The following is an 18,078-nucleotide window of genomic DNA, read 5'->3' as shown; positions in this document are numbered from 1 at the left end:
GAATCTGCAGAACAGTGGCTATTATTTTATATTCCTGGCTTTCATTTACCTGGCAACTCTGGCAGCCAATTTCTTCCTAATGTCCATTATATGGCTTTCAGAGTGTCTTCATACACCAAAGTACGTAGCAGTTTTTAATTTGTCTTTAGTAGACGTGAGCATTAGCACAGCTCTTATTCCAAAATGTATAGATCATTTTCTTTTTGACTCAAGATTTGTGTTATATGAGATATGTTTAACTCAAATGTTCTTTGTTCATTGTCTGCATAGCATGGAATCTTTCTCCCTTGTTATTATGGCTTATGAAAGACTCGTCTCTATTTGTTTTCCACTGAGAAGCAGCACAATGAACACAAACAGCAGGATGTTACTTATAATTGGTTTCTGCTGGGTATTGATGTTTGCAAGCAATGTTATATCAGTGTTTTTTATAACACGGTTATCATATTGTAAAAACATTCAGCAAATTCAGAGTTACTTCTGTGATCATGGTCCAGTGTTCAAAGAGGCCTGTAGTGACAACAGTGCAAATAGGGCTATAGCCAGTGTTTATACTGTTATTTTCTATATTCTGCCATTGTCTTTCATTAGCATATCATACATGTGCATTATAGCTGCTCTTTCCAGGATTGCATCTGCACAGGGGAAGTGGAAAGCATTTAAAACGTGCACGGCTCACTTAGCCTTAGTGGTTATATTTTTTATACCTCTTTTAGTAACATATTTGATTTCATGGTCATATGTGCTGGTGGACATTGAAACCAGAATCCTCAACACATCTTTGTCAGCAACCCTGCCTCCTCTTCTGAATCCCATCATATACACCTTAAAAACTGAGGAGGTAATGGAGCAAATTAAGAAGCACATAAGACAAAGGAAGACATTTCCAGTAAATCATTAATATGTATATCTGTTTGTATATGTACAGTATATGTATATTATTGATAATAAAACTAATAAAAAAAACTAACAATTACATTAAAAAATAAGTAAAATAAGAGCATACTGTATGAGATGACTCGTAAGACTATCAGACATCGGTCCCAGTAAAAAGGTATGTTTTCAGTTTAATTTCAAAACAGTCAAAGAACCTGTCTCTTTAAGAGATGCAAAAAATGATAAAAATGGAGTAGCAACAGAAAAACACCATCAATAGTTGTCCGACATTAAATCCTAGCTACAAACAGCAAAGGACCTGCCATTACTGAAGGGAGCTAATGGGATGGAGTGTATACAAGAAGGAGTTCACAAATGCTAATGCATGCAGAATATTCAGAGCCTTATAAGTTAATAACAGGATCTTATATTGAATATGTGACTTTATAAGGAACCAATGAACAGATCTTAAAGTATAAGTATGACAGTATGCTGCCGGTGTTTTTTTTTATTTATTATTGAATTAGAAGTCTAGCTTCCAAGTTTTGGAAATGTTGTAACTTACTAAGGTGTGTTATGGAGTCTATAGAGTTGCAGACATTAAGGTTTGTTATAAGCTATGTTATAAATGCATGAATCAGCAACCCAGCATTGGACATTGATAGAAATTCCCTAATTCAGGTGAAATTTTTAAGATGAAAAAAGGGGTTTCATCCATTTTTTTACATGGGTCTCAAATATGACTCCCAATGTCCAGACTAGGGCTGATGCCTGAATGAGGAAGCCATCCACCATTACTGTGAAACTCTCCAGAGTATCCAACTAACTTTTAGTAGGGAACTGCAATTTTTTATCTGTAAATAATAACACATGTTCAGTTTTATGATGCAGTAAATACTCTGTAGTAAAACAGAGTAAAATATGATATTCTCTAAACAAAATTGATATATTTATCTTCCCTTTTCAGACTTATTATTGCTTTTCAGAAGTAAAAATTTAATTAAATTTAGTTACTGTACAAGATAGCTCAAGTAGGTCGCTGCATCAGCATGTGTAGACTGTATAGGAACAAGTAAAGGTTTATTCCATGCTGAAAACAGAAGAAAGGAAACACAACATTTTTTCTGTGGAGCCTTCTTCAATTGTGTTAGTTACAAGATGTTTGTTACCTGAATTTCTTTAGATATACAGTATCTGATCCTCCTAATACAGTATTTAATTAATGCATAGTGAAACAGAAACGTACAGTATTTGGCTAAGTGTGATCTTCAGTTTGAATTGTACAGACCACATGATATATTTCTAGATTTAATTATAAAAGAACAATGTACACTTTTTGTCCAAAGACTTTATGACATCTCAAATAAATTCACTGTCAGGAGTTTACGCTGAGGCACTCTACTTTGAAGGGGGTTCATCCTGGGAACCCTTTGTTGCAGCTCAACTAGCAAAGCACAGGAGTTACCTTGTGAAGGACACAAAGGATGCTTTCCTGACACTACTGAATCCGTTGTCCCCAAGGGGCACAAACCCTAAAACCTCTGGGCGGAGCTGGTGCAAGGCTAGTTCCTTTGGAGAAGTCTCCATAGGTGACCCTTAATGGCTAGTTAAAAGTTATGGCTAGAGAGACAAGTTTAAAAATTTATTTAGAAGCCTTATAAGGGATCATAGATGTAAAGCAGTACAGGATTCATATGGCGATACCAAGGAGGGCTAAGAGAGAAAACGATATAGATATAGATATAGAAGAAAACGATAAGATTACAGATTGATTACAGAAGTCTTCTTAAGAAAAAAATAATAATAAAGCAATTTTATGAATAAAGCTAAGTACTTTTTCTAGTCCCACTGGTCCCTAGTCTAATCTTAGTCCAACCAGTCTAACCTTTAATCTATCTCAGCTAAATCTTACCTTGAGTAATAGACTTATCTACTACTGAGGCAATTTAAAGAAAACTTTTCCTTTTTATACTGTTTCACAAGTCCCTTCTCTCAAACAAGACAGAGAGTTAATTTCTTGCACAATCTCTAAGGTTCTGTTTTCAGAAATACTGCTCAATACAGCTTCGTGCGAAAAATCCGTATATCACCATAGGAAGCATAACAGCATAGCCTCCAATTACCCAGACCACAAAACAAAGAAATAAAGCTTTGTTTGATTTCTGAAACCCTTTCTTTATGTCCTGTTTTCATTCAGGTAAGGGTCAACTATATACACAATACCGCTGACAGCAGGAAAATTCCTATTCTTTACTCAGTAGCGTCTTAAAACCTGCACCTATTTATTTTTACATAGAAGACTGACACAGCTTCACGTTGTGAATCTGTTTTTCTAAGAAAACATGTGAGTGGGGGAAGGTGGACTTGCCCTTATTCTACTTTGTAAATACCTGTGAAACCAGTTTGTTTACAAACAATGTAGACACAGAGAAAGAGAGAGATGCGATAACAACACAGTGCCAGTCGAATGCACATTAATGTAGGGCTTTCTGGATCACAGAAAGGTGCGGTACCGCTGTGTACATACAGTACAAACATGTTGTGATATTTAGAAATATAAAAAAGTCAATATAATGCCAATAATATTTGCTATTTTAGTTTTTCAAAGAAATGTTTATTTGTTAAAAGAAAACTGATGGCAACAGATGGTTTTGAACACTTGACCTCAGGGTTATAGTCACTTAAGCTATCAGACCACTGAGGCAGTCATGTGCCAAACACATATCAATGGACAGTTTTATAATACTGTTTCTGCAACAGTACATGAATATAGTTATACCATTATTAATTTCTTTAGATACATGATTCCATATTATATTCCCTATTAATAAAATTCTAAAAGTATGCTTCTGTTTACTCCGGTATCGAGTGTATTCGCAGAAAAGCTTAAAACTATCACTTTTCTCACAAAGTACTGTATACTGTATAAACGTACAGTAACATGGTCAGAAGGAGCAAGGAGCATGTAAATGTTTCCGAAATAACCACATGTAAGACTTTGATGCTTAAAATGTTTAGGGAGAAATGGAATACTGATGTGTATTTCTTCTTTAAAATACCAAGACCAGCAATATACAGTTTACATAATATGTTTATGTTCCTAAATTAATATCGTTTATGACCTTTCAGATGCATTATGCTCCTATTCTTTTTATGCTCAGCTACTAAAATTTCCTTTTAGTGGTAAAATTCCACATAAATATTAAATTCTAAGCAGACTAAAATGTGCACAGTAAAGAGATTAAATGATAAAATCTTTTCACTACCAACCAATGCACCACGAGTGCCCCTGTCGGTCGTTTTGGCCAGCCAATCACGTACCGCGGTAGGGTGTGGTGGGACACGCGTAGATGCCCGCTGTATGGGTTTGTACCATGCATTTTGAATGGCTGGATCGGTATACTGTATCTGCCTTTTATTTAACATTTCCGCTAAACTACTGCATAAAATTACTAGTGCATAAAATGTATGGACAGGATCTCTGCCGTAATATAGACAGTAGATCCATCATGGGATTTTTTTTATTTCCAAATTGTGCACTTCAGACTAATTAGTCCTGTATTGATGGAAGTCCTGAAATATTTCTCACTCCCTGGATCTCTGCATCTGCTGTTTCATGGTGGTACAGTATGTCATTGTGGACAAAACGATCATTATTATTAAACATTGTACTCTAGAAAAGAGTGTTAATATAAAAACATTTAGTAAATATAATCCAACCTTCAACATTCTAGTGGCTAACTGTAAAGTGTTCCATTCTGTGTTTTCTTTCTTAATTTTCAGTTAGCTTGAAAATAAAAAAAGGCTATATTACCTCATTACCTGTGCCAAATGAACAATCTTAGTAGTAAGGTGATTTTGACCTAAGGCATTAGCCTATGTTACTACAGTGTATCACATTCAATCAAAATGCTAATGAATATCCAAAATCTATACAGTCCATTTTACAAAAAACATACCTACATGTATATACAGTAGAACAATAGTTTTTTTATGTGAAATGCTCTGTTAATAATTCAACATTAAGAAAGAACAAAGAAAATTAAAAGCAAATGTTCTCAATGCTATAGAAAGCATAATGTGTTTTAAATGCACTTGTAAAACTGATATCACAGTCACAACAATCTTAACAAAGTCATTATTTCACACAGCAATCAATCTTCTTGAACTTAAGTATTTTTTCATTGTAAACGTAGAGTAAAAACAGTAGTAGTCCCCTATTAATTATCTTGGCAGAATACACAACAGAATGGGAATTCAAGGGCTCATACATTTTTTTTTTATTTTGCAGCTTTGTTAGTGACACAAGTGCACCCTCAGATGCACACAGGAATTGCCTTACCACTTGAGGACAAGGTGATGACAGCTGCACTCTGGTACATAAGAGGATGGCTTACGGAAGGATGTTGATATTGAGCCAGCACATAGACTGAATTCCGCCATCATCTCTCTGTCAGGTAAAACATACAACATGCCTTACAAAATGTTAATCTGATATCACTGAGATTACATCAAGGAATAAAAGCAAATACAACATACATTGATATTCATTTTATACTCTTATAATAATGAATACTATTATATTTATCTTATTTAAATCTTATTCTTATCTTATATTCTTAATCTTATATCTTATTTGAATGAAGATTTTATCACATTTATCACATTACTTTTAAAGAGATTTACAACAGAGTTTAGCTATTGAATCTTATTTGTGTTTCAAATAGAAAAGTTATCTTAACTCTTATTTAAAAATGCCAAATGACAAATTCAGAGATATAGAGGGTGATATGGTCACTTATAATACCTCAACTCTGTAATGGTATACACCATATAAAGGGCAAATAAAACTGAAACAAGGCATGTGTGTAGATTGTTTCTATCTTACTAATATCGTTGTTAATGCTAGGGTACTGACATATCTTTACGTTTTCATTCCCTTTTTAATTTTAGGATTTCAAAAAAAAGGTGCAAAGTGGGCTACTGAAGCACTCCTTCAAACGTTGATAGCAATGGAGAAAAACTCCACCTTTGCCAGACCTGTGGGTTTTCTGATTACTGGTTTTCAGAATTTGCAGAACAGTGAATATTATTTCATATTCCTGGCTTTTGTTTACATGGGAACCCTGGCAGCCAACTTCATCCTAATTTGCATTATATGGCTTTCAGAGCGTCTCCATACACCAAAGTTCATAGCAGTTTTTAATTTATCTGTTATAGATGTAAGTGTTAGCACAGCCCTTATTCCAAAATGTATAGATTGTTTCCTTTTTCACTCAAGTTTTGTCTTATATGAGACATGTTTAACTCAAATATTTTTTTTCCATTATTTCTATGCTTTGGAATCTCTTGCCCTTGTTGTTATGGGTTATGAAAGACTCGTCTCTATTTGTTTTCCACTGAGAAGCAGCACAATCAACACAAACACCAGGATGTTTTTTATAATTGTTTTTTGCTGGGTATTAGCATCCATAGTCCCTTTTATGTCAATAGTTTTTATAGCACGCTTGTCATTCTGTCAACCTGTTCCTGTCATTAAGAGTTATTTCTGTGATCATGGACCAGTGTTTAAAGAGGCCTGCAGCAGCTACACTGCAAACTGGACTATAGCTAGTGTTTATACTGTTGCTTTCATTTTTCTACCACTGGCATTGATTATTTTATCATACGTGTGCATTATAGCTGCTCTTTCCAGGATTGCATCTGCAGAAGGGAGGTGGAAGGCATTTAAAACATGCACAGCACACTTAGCCTTAGTGAGCATATATTTTATTCCTCTTTTAGTAACATATATGATTGTTTGGACCAATTCACCACTGGAAACTAACACCAGAATCCTCAACACATCTTTGTCAACAACCCTGCCTCCTCTACTGAATCCCATCATATACACCTTAAAAACTGAGGAGGTCATGGAGCAAATTAAGAATTTTATTAGGAAGAGATAGATTGTTAGTACCCTGAGTTGTCTGGAAGTGCAATCTTTCTCTGTGAAGAATAACAGATACTCAGTGTTTTGATGCAGTATCATTTATGCAATAAAACAGAGTGACGTACAGAACAAAATGTTCTTAATCTGTATTTTTTTAATACATGTTCGATTACAAAAAGGAATTATCATTTTAATCCTGGACTTGATCAACATAAAATAGTAATCTTCCTTTTTTAGTCTTACTTTTGCTTTTCAGAAGTATAATTTTTTTTTAAAGGTTTAAGATGTTTATTACCTGAAGTTCTTCAGCTAAATCTGATGCAGTCCTAATATTTAAATAATTAGTGTTTTAGAAAAATAGCAGACAAGACGTATGTGTTTTTGTCAAGCATGAATTGGAGATCCAGGTTATTTGGTTATTGAAACATAAGGTACATTCTATACTTTTTTTGCTCAAAGGCCTGATGAAATCCTTAATAGTTAAAAACTTCTGCCCTATACATTTCTGCTTACGATTGATTTACAAACCATTCATCCATTTTCCAACGATTTATCCAGTTCAGGGTTACAAGAGTGCCAGAGCTAACCTTGACCATCAACAAAAGGAAAGTGAGATACACTCTGGACAGGATGGCAGTCCATTGCAGGGCAAACACAGAATCCACTTAAAGTAACTGAACACATTTTACTGTTTCAATTTTGCTTTACATTCTATAAAACCACTAACACAAACCCTGATGGGTTTGGTCAGAACAGATGGGTAACTGCTACAGGAAACCTGATTGGTGTTATAAAAGGTGTCAGACATTGGATCTTAATCCCAGATAATGATTAAATGTTTATCAAAATAATTCATGGGACAGTTTTTTTAGGGTGGTAATGCCTGTGGTCCACTTCCGATTTTCCCATTTGCTCAGTCTGGCTAAGCACAATTTTCTCCTTAAATATCATTATTGAAGCAAATTTTCACTTATCTATTTCTTCTGCTGTGTAGTAGGGCCACTGGTTATTATTGTTATTACTGTGATGCATGCATAAACCACCAAAACAAATATTACTTTAATACCGTGCAGATGCAACCACTCAGAACACATTGCATTATGTGATTCACTGGCAAAAAGACAATCGATAGGTGGCACTTTTAATGTGTTAGATGCTAGAGAAGTGGTTGCGTCATTTAATGTTTCCCTACTTTTTATCATCTCTAAATTCACATAATATGAAACATTAATATGGAATTTTGTAATTAAAGGGAAATTTTGGTAGCTGACAACAAAAATAACAGAAGCAAAATGTCTCTGAATGTCATAAATGGTATTAAGTTAGGAATATAGATATATTATACATGCTGTATATGGCTGGAAGCTAAAAATAAAAATAAAATACACAACAGTATTCCACCTTCTTCATTAACATTTTCTGCATTATAGTCTTTAACTCAGTACCTCACTGTGGCTGTTTTGGAAAAGTTTTGATGTGCTCATTCTGACCATATTAAGATTATATACTTTATAAAAAACTATAATGTTTTAACCTTTTCTATCATTGTCGTAATTGTCTAATATTGTTGTCGTTATTGTTGTAAAATGTAGTACCTTTAAAAATCCACTTAATATGGATTATTAATATGGAATCATGGAACTAAAGAAATTTTGGAATCTGAAAATAAAAAAATACTTTAATGTCATTAATGGGATTCATTTATGGATCTAAATATACTGTAAAGTTTTTAATATAGGTAGCAATAGTACTGTACTCCACCTTCGTCGTAAACATCTGCATTGAATTCTTAAACTCGTTCACTTGTGTTTATTTTGGAACACTAACGTGTTCCGTTTTAAACTACATTTTGCTGTTGATGTTGCAATAGACAATAAAACGCTCATATTTTGTAATGTGTAAAGGACAAATAGATGAATTTCTCATAAGGTACTGTAGTGGCATTAAACCTATACAGTATCATGCTGTCTTTACTGTAAATACATTTATATTGTATACCCTCAGTAAATGGTAGCCTATCGGTTTTGCAAATCTGGAAATGACTTAATGTGATTCACACTGGAATACAGCATCCATATTAGGACATCCTCCTCCATCCTAGATGCTGTACATGTGTCTCCTCTATAACTCTTCATCTTATAGAACAATTCACCAAGTACTGCAACATTTTCTTGCCCTGTCTAAATTTCAAAGAGTAACCCTGTAACATAAGGGATTAGAGCATATAATTATATCAACTACTAGGAAGAAAAAAGAACAGCAAAAATATATAAAAACAAAAATATAGATTTTAAAATTTATTGTATAAAAATATACATAGTGGCACTAAAATTGGCATAGTGTATATTATAATATAATATATTATAATATAATAATATACATAGTGGCATAAAAAACACAATTGTGATTACTGTTTATGGCATCTTTAATTTATCTTGCAGTTTCTAAGATTGTTGAAATTAAGGTTCATTCATGTTATTACTTAATATTCTAAAATGTGAATATAGTTTACAAATTATTTTATCATTATAGAATTGTAAATGAATTTTTCCATAACCTTAAATGTTACTGAATTTTTCCTCACACACAAATTGTCATATCCACAAATATGCCAAAACAATAGTGTACACATGAATGATTGGTGTACTATATAAGTATACTGTACACTGTATATAACAAGTACAGTATGACACTATATGATTTTAAAGCCACTAAAATAAAGTATGTGTGAAATATATTTTTCATAATAAAAATTTAAAGTTAAATTGTTTTCTCATTGTGCATGTAAACCTGAAAGAGGCACATCACGTTCACAACAAGCTTTAATAATAAACTACTTCTTTATATATTCGACTATTTAAAAAAAATAATAGTCTGTCCCGGGAATCAAACTGTTCACCTTCTGAGTAACTTGCAGCCATCTAAACTTCTATGCTAAACTGCAATTGACTATATTACAGTCTATGAGTGTTTCATTGTCAATACAACTGTAAGGACAGTAAAATTAATTAAAACAAACGTACCAAAATGTTTCCAAAATCTCAACAAGTGATATGTTTAGCTGCCAACAATTCTTTAGTTACACAGTTCCCTATCAAGTGAAATTAAATCAGTACTACAACGTTCACAGCAAAAGCAACAGCAAGTACTATATAGTTAGAACAAGCACCTCATAACTTAAAAATCACCATAAGGTATCAAGTTAAAAACGTAAACCATAAAATGTTTATGAACAAGGTGGAATACTGTTGTGTACTTTGTTTTTTACATTTAACTACCACTAATATCAACTGTATGTACTGTACATTAGATATATGTAATGTATGAGACTGTGTAGCTTTTAAGCCACTACAGTGCAGTATGTGTGAAATATATTTTTCACAATCAAAATTTAAATTGTTTCCTGATGACTCATTGCTGAAATTTACATTAAGACAAAATATATACTGTAGATTGTATCTATGCAGATGTAAACCTGAAAGAAGCACATTATGCTCACAACAAGCTACAGTATAATAATAAACATTTTTCTATATCCAACTGAATAGTTTATTTTTTGGCCTACATTCTTTTTTAATCAATTTAATATTTAACGTACTGTCATACACAGGTTACAGTTAATAAAAGTCTAAGCTGTATACAACTTAAATTCTATAATTGGAAAAAGATTGTCCTTCAGCATTGACCAGGATTCAAAATCAGCCATTTTCTGGCGACAGCCCACATGCTTCCATATGCCACATTAAGCATTCACTGCACCACCTGGTGATTTTACAAAAAATGCAGTCCCACAAAAGAAGATTTATAAAAGTGGAGTGTGGTATACTGTGGTGAGGTGTGTGCCCAGCATATAACTGTACTCTGTCGTGCATTGTGAATGCCTGGATCACTTCGTATAGTTTTAATGAAAAGAAAGGATTTGCTGACATATTTCCTTTTGAAATATAAACAAGATAACAAGTATCTTCCACAGCAGTGCAGTCGTTAGCATTGCTCCCTCTCAACGCTGGTACCCTGGGCACAGTTCTGAACCTGAGGTGCTTTCTGCCTGGAGTTTATTAAATATTCTCCCCATGTTCGCGTGCGTTTCCAGATGGTTTCTCACACTGTCCTAAGACTAGTAGGTTAAAGAGCTGAATATTTGCAGGTTTTTTGTTAGTGACACAAGAGTAACCACACATGCACACAGGAATGGTAATACCAGTTGAGGACATGGTGATGACAACTACACTGTGGTACATAAAAGGATGATTTAGGGTAGGATGCTGATATTGAGGCAACACAGAGAATGAATTTAATCATCATCTTTCCGTCAGGTATGAAACAGAGCAAGCACATTTAAAGAAATTAGTAGTAGAGCTTATGTAGTAAATCTTGTGTTTCATATAGAAAAAATAACGCTTATGTAAGAATAAGAATGAGAGCACAGAGAACGAATTTCACAATCATTGGGTATGAAATGGAACATGCACTTTAAAAGAAATTTGCAATAGAGTTTATTTATTACATCTTGTTTGTGTTTCATATAGGGAAGTTTACTCTTATTTAAAAATAAAGATAATGATACGGACACTTATAACATCCCTTCTGTAATAGTCATAACCATGTAAATGGCAAATGAAAATGATACAGGAAATGTGTGCAGATTGTTTCTGTTTTACTAGGATCATTATTAATTCTACAGTATTGTCATCTTTCATTTGAAAATGCATAGCAGTTTTTAATGTATCTGTAGTAGATGTCAGCATTCGCACAGCTCTTATTTTATTTTATTTTGTTTTATATGAGATATTTTTAACTCAATTTTTTTTGTTAATTTTCTGCATAGCATGGAATCTCTCTCCGTTGCTGTTATGGCTTACACAAGACTTGTCTCTATTTGTTTTCCACTGAGAAGCAACACAATCAACACAAACACCAGGATGTTTTTGATAATTGATTTTTGCTGGATATTAGCTTCCATACTCCCATGTATGTCAATAGTTTTTATGACACACATCATTCTGTCAACCTGTTCCTGTCATTAAGAGTTATTTCTGTGATCATGGACCAGTGTTCAAAGAGGCCTGCAGCAGCTACACTTCAAACTGGACCATAGCCATAGTTTACAGCATATTGTTTCTTACTTTTTTGTACCACTAGCTTTGATTAGTTCATCATACTGTACATGTGCATTATAGCTGCTCTTTCAAGGATTTCATCTGCCCAGGGAAGGTGGAAAGCATTTAAAACATGCATGACTCACTTAGTCTTAGTGGCCATTAATTCTATACCTATTTTAGTAACATATATGATTAGATGGTCAAATGTTCTGGTGGACACTTACAGCAGAATCCTCTAGCACATCTTTGTCTGTGATCCTTCCTCCTTTGTTAAATCCCATCATATATACCTTAAAAACTGAGGAGGCAATGGAGGAAATTAAAAGTTCATCAGAAAGTGAAAGGCTTCTCCAGTAAATTATTAGTATTCTAATTATTCTAGAAGAGTGAGTGTTTTTTTTTCTTTACAGACTTAAAGATACTTAATCCTCAATTTTATGATGCAGTGACCACTTTAATAAAGTGTACTGCATAAAATGCAACATCTTATTATTTTTAATTATTAAATATTTAAATATTATTTTCTCAAACATGAGTGATATAAAACATTTGTCCTTCATGAATAATGCTTTTCAAAAGTTAAACTTTATAAGGCCAAGGGATGTTTAGCTTTTTATTTAAACAGACATCATCATCCATGTAAGTTGCAAGAAATTACTATTTTATAGAAACAGAAAAAAAGCATTAAGTGTGATCTTACAATTGAATTGCATATCACATATAATACAGTATATTTCTTTATATATTTTGGTGAAAGAAATTAACACTGATACTCACATTTTTTCTCAATGGCTTTGTGACATTCTAAATATACAGTACACAGACTGTAATGGAGATTTATGACCACATCTTCTTGCTTTGGAAAGGGCTCTTCTTTGTCAAGAAGAAAGATGGCTTGATAAGACCACGCATTGACTATCAGGACTTGAAACAAATCACAGTGAAGACACAATATCCCCTTGTATTAATATCCTCACTCCAGAGAAGAGGATCAGTGGAAGACATCTTTTAGCCCACGGGACATTAATATCTGGTGATGCCCTTTTCCCTCTGTAATGCTCCTGCTACCTTCCAAGACTTTGTAAGTGATACATTCTGAGCAATACATTACTTATAAGATAAGAACACTTTATTCGCCGTATACAATTTCTTGCATTAGGAATTTGTCTTTTTTGCATACCCCAGTTGCTCTCCATGAGACTCACAGACACACAAATAAGGAAAGAGAAACCTGGGGTCAGAGCACAGGGTCAGCCATTATACAGCGCTCCTGGATCAGCTGGGGATAGGGGCCTTGCTCAGGGACCGCAGGATTTAAACCAGCAACCTCCAAGCCACAGGCGCAGTTCCTTAGCCACAGAGCCACCGCTCTGCCCTTTACTTTGACAGATTCATAGTCATTTACATACAGGACATCCTGATTTTCTACAGTTCGCTCACTAAGCACATTCAAAATGTCTAACAGGTTCTGACCTGGCTCCAACATCATGGCCTGTACACTATGTGAAGCTGGAAAATACAAAGTTTCACATGTCTGAGATAATGTTCCAGTTTTTCCATATCTCCCTTCAAGGCTTGCAAATTGATCCCCAGAAGGATTCAGCAGTATCTTACTTTACTTAAATATTTGCTGCATTTCCTTGTATTTGTACATTTCTACCACTGATTCATGTGCAATTTACTTTCAGTTTTGGCCCCAATTATAGCCCTCACCAAGAAAGGTCAGGAAAATGGAATCCAGAAGCACAGAAAGCTTTCATGGAGTTGAAGCACTACATCACCACGACACCCTGACCCATCTTTGCCCTTCAAGCTAGAGGTGGATGCATCAGTTGTAGGTGTGGGGGCCATCTTGTCTCAACGCTCAGGTCCCTCATCCTCTTTACTCGTCCACTTAATTTCCAGGAAGGTCTCACCCGCAGAAAAACCTAAGTCTTAAGCAACTAGGAATTATTGATGGTAAAACTGGCTTAGGAGGAGTGAAGGAATCTCCTGGAAGGAGCAGCTCATCCATTTCTAGTGCTCACCGATTATATGAACTTGGCATACATTAAGAAGGCCAAACATTTGAACCCCAGACAGCCACATTGGGCTTTTTTCTACTCCAGCTTCGACTTCACCAACTCCTACAGGCCTAGGTCACAGAATGGCAAAGCTGACACTGTCAACAATCTATGCCTCAGATGACTCCTTGGGAGAACCCGCATCATCAGAGTTGATTTCCTCTCTGTGGAAGAAGTAGTGTAGATAGTACTGGCCTCTGATCCCGCACCTCTGGACAACTACCTGGTAAGCTATTAGTCCCTATGTCTATCTGGTCTGAGGTCCTACAGTGGAGACACAGGCCATCCAGGTGTGAACTTTAGACTTTTATTCAATCCCTGCAGGCCAGTTGTAATCTCTCCCAACTCTTTAATGCCCTTGGACTTCCAGAACTGTGGACTTCATCACGGACCTTCCATGTTCTCAGGGGTGCTTAGTGATCTTAGTAATTATGGACTGTTCTCAAAGACTGTCCATTTCGTTCCTCTTCCCATGTTGTCATCCACTTCCCAGGTGGCACATGTCCGCAAAGGAAGTATTCAGATTTTATGGCGTTCCGACTGATATTATTTCCATGCATGTTCAACCCCAGTTCATCTTCAAATTCTCTCATGCATTTTGTAGACGAGGATCAGAGTGAAACTCTCCTCTGGATATCACCCAGAAAAAAATTAGGCTCCCGTATGCTCTTTGTCACCCACTCCTTTGGGACTAACTGTTCCCCCCCTTTGACAGCTTTCAGGAGCTGGTTCCCTGGTGGATCCTGGATTCCCTCGAGGTTCAGGGCAGTGTACTGTATAGCACCAATTCATTGGAGAGGCCATGGGCCGAAAGAAAGATCCTGGGTGAGTGTCCAAAGAACTCCTAACGTGCTGCTCATTCCATGCTTGTTAACCAAGCAAGCCCAGTCTAGAACCCAAATGTCGCTCTTTTTTGTTGTAATGAGTTTCATTTCCAGCTGCATTTATGACAGTCAATCTCTCAATAAATCACCCAATCTGCCCATTAACAGGATAACATGGTCAGGTAGGTTGTCAATACTGCCGGCCTGTAATTAAACAGCACTTACCTGGGGAAGGTATTTATTCTCTTTTTTTCTGACATTGCAGTGATCTGTGAGCTGGCGTTCATTTTTCCCGTGCTTGTGTGGATATTCCCTAGTACTTTGTATTGCTTTATTTTCTGCCAAGCATCAATAAAATTACAACACTGCTTTGGGGATTCTTTTGTTTCAAGACCCACCTACTAAAAGTCTGGTTTGATGGCCACACTCCCAGGGGCATCACAATTTGTATATGTTGTGTGAATATTGTGTACAATGTTGGTCATCAAGTCACAAAAAAGTGGCTGATGCTGCAAAGGGGCACTGTATAAATGGCTTACCCTGCGTTCTGACCCCAAGCTCTCTCCCCATCTGTGTGTCTCATGGAGAGCAAGTTGGGGTATGCAAAAAGACAAATTCCTAATACAAGAAATAGTATAAGGCCAATAAAGTGATCTTATCTTAATGCCGAAAATAGAAGACAATAAAGTGACCTGATACAAATATTCAAGACACTGACAAAATCAGCACAAGGACATTTTCACAATTTAAGAGAAAGACAAACCTGAGGGAACACATGTAAACTATTGTAGGTGTACATTAAGTGTATATCAAATTGATAATGGGATGTTGTTCTATATGCACAGGGTTGTGGAAGACTGGAAAAGAGGAGACAGCCACAAGCTATTACCCTGAGATCTTTCAGAAAATGATCCCCTAATCATCATATGCATGATACTATTATGTAGAGTTATTATCTGTGACACAAGAGAACCCACACATGCAAACAGGAATAGTAATATCACTTGAGGATAGGGTTATGACAGCTACACTCTGGTACATACATGAAATGAATGCCTTAGGGAAGAAAGCTGAAACGAAGACAGCACAGAGAAAGATTATCTCCACCATCTCTCTGTAAGGTAAAAATATAATATGCCTTTCAAAATGGAAATTTGGCACTTCTGAGAAATATGAAATACATAATATTATATTCCATTTTTATTTTTATTATTAAATCACTCAATCTGTTTTATTTTTCAGATCAAAGCAGAGAATATGCAAGCTATTTTAATTTTTATTTAGAAAAAAGGCCTTCCAAAAGAACTGGAAGAGATATACTAAAATGGTCACTGACATCTCACAGTATCTGTAAAATGTTACATTATTAAGCAAATCTGCTAGTGAATGAAATAATGCTGAGCAGATAATGTATTAGAAAGCTACTCTTGCTCATTGCAATGCTACAGTGGTTTCATATTTATTTTTCTTTGTCCTTTTTTAATTTTAGGTTTGAGAAATAGTAAAAAAGGAGGATACTGAAGCACTCTCTCAACAGCTGACAGCAATGGAGATAAACATCACATTTTCTAACCCTGTGGGGTTTCTGATTGCTGGTTTTCAGAATCTGCAGCACAGTGATTATTATTTTATATTCCTGGCTTTCATTTACCTGGGAACCCTGATAGCCAACTCCATTCTAATGTATGTTATATGGCTTTCCGAGTGTCTTCATACACCAAAGTACATAGCAGTTTTTAATGTATCTGTAGTAGATGTGAGCATTGGCACAGCTCTTATCCCAAAATGTATAGATTAATTACTTTTTGACTCAAGATTTGTGTTATATGAATCATGTTTAACTCAGCTGTTCTTCTTTCATTCTTTCTATGCCCTGGAATCTCTTTCCCTTGTTGTTATGTCTTACGAAAGACTCGTCTCTATTTGTTTTCCACTGAGAAGTAGCACAATCAACACAAATGTGACGATGTTCTATATAATTGGTTGCTGCTGGGTTTTAGCTTTAACATATTTTGTTGTTGCAGTGGTTTTTATAGCACGCTTGTCATTCTGCAAACCTATTCCTGTCATTAAGAGTTATTTCTGTGATCATGGAGCAGTGTACAAAGAAGCCTGTAGCAGTAATAGTACAAATAAGATTATAGGTATTGTTTATACTTTTACTTTCATTTTTTTTGCCAGTGGCTTTCATTACTATATCATACGTGTGCATTATAGCTGCCCTTACAAGGACTGTCTATGCACAGGGGAGTAGGAAAGCATTTAAAACATGCACAGCTCACATAGCATTGGTGGCAATGTTTTTTATTCCATTTTTGGTAACATATTTGATTGTATGGTCAAATATACTGGTGGACACTGACACCAGAATCCTCAACACATCTTGGTCAGCAGCCCTTCCTCCTTTGCTGAATCCCATCATATTCAGGTCATGGAGCAAATTAAGAAAATTATGAGAAAGAAGAAGGCATTTCCAGTAAAACATTAACTTTTTTATTAATCCGTGAGGGTTTTTCTCTGTAGAGAGTAAAATATACTTAGTCCTTAATTTTACGATAGAGTCACAATTTTAAAACAAAGTACAGAATAAAATTATATCAGTCTTATAACTAAAAATGTGTTACAGTGATTGTGAAATCACAAAATTTAATTTTGATTTTCTATTTCTTTGTCTCAAACATAAACAAAAAAATAAAATATTTGTATTTCATTTGCAGACTTTCAAGTGCTTATTAAAAATTCAGCAGATTTTTGTTTCTTTTTTCATTTAAATAGATCACACAACATATCTTTAAAACTGAAATAGTATGTTATAGAAACAGTAAAGGTAAAGTATTAAGTATGAAGACCCATATTACATTGTTATATATTTACAGTGAGGGTAAAATTGACATTTATTCTCACAGTTTTGTGTTCGTAACTTCCTGAATACACACAAACTTTTTTTACTTACAAATTATTCCACCATAATTCTCAAACAATGATCAAACTCCATGGATTCAGGATTCACCCTTAACTCCTTTCCCTCCTAATACACTTTTTTGCCTTGTCTGCAGCCACAGCACTCTACCCAGTTCACAACTTTGTTATCTCCACTTCTCTGGATTTATTTATTTGATAGGAAGCTCTGTCACCTGCACTACAATTATTTACTGAATAATTATTCTGTTTTGCAGTCTTCTTCGACTTATTTTAAAAGGCTAAACTTTAATCTATTGTCTGATTTGGTTCTGTGACTCACTGCTGACTTTCTGTATTTCTTTCTATTTTGCTTTTCTTCA

The sequence above is a fragment of the Lepisosteus oculatus genome, chromosome 5 (genome assembly GCF_040954835.1).
Source record: "Lepisosteus oculatus isolate fLepOcu1 chromosome 5, fLepOcu1.hap2, whole genome shotgun sequence".
NCBI lineage: Eukaryota > Metazoa > Chordata > Actinopteri > Semionotiformes > Lepisosteidae > Lepisosteus > Lepisosteus oculatus.
The sequence above is the reverse complement of the archived record's forward strand: the minus strand, read 5'-3'. Positions refer to the sequence as shown.